The sequence below is a fragment of the Oryctolagus cuniculus genome, chromosome 9 (assembly GCF_964237555.1).
Source record: "Oryctolagus cuniculus chromosome 9, mOryCun1.1, whole genome shotgun sequence".
Taxonomy (NCBI): Eukaryota; Metazoa; Chordata; class Mammalia; order Lagomorpha; family Leporidae; genus Oryctolagus; species Oryctolagus cuniculus.
The window spans coordinates 76,556,034-76,556,355 of record NC_091440.1 but is presented as its reverse complement, the minus strand read 5'-3'; the positions used below and the strand labels follow the sequence as shown (position 1 = coordinate 76,556,355).

Here is a 322-nt window from a genome sequence, read left to right as displayed (position 1 = left end):
GTAAGAGACTGACTTACTGATTTTTCTAAGAGCTATTTATTTGAAAGGCAGAGTTACAGAGAGAATCTTTCATCTGCTGGTTCACATCCCAGATGGCTGCAAAATCCAGGGCTGACCCAGGCTGCAGCCAGGACCCAGGGCCCAGGACCCAGGAGTCAGGAGCATCACCCCAGTCTCCCACATGGGTGCAGAGGCCCCAGCATATAGTCCATCTTCCATTGCTTTCCCAGGAGCATTAACAGGGAACTGAATCAGAAGTGGAGCAGCTGGGATTTGAACAGGTATGCATTTGGGATGCTGGAACTGCAGGCAGTGGCTCAAC

At 51.2% G+C, this 322-nt stretch overlaps 1 pseudogene; it reads left to right on the top strand.

Moving 5' to 3' along the window:
• The window catches only part of LOC138843648 (serine/threonine-protein kinase Nek3-like), a 39,052-nt pseudogene that overhangs the window by 6,493 nt on the left and 32,237 nt on the right, over positions 1 to 322 (top strand).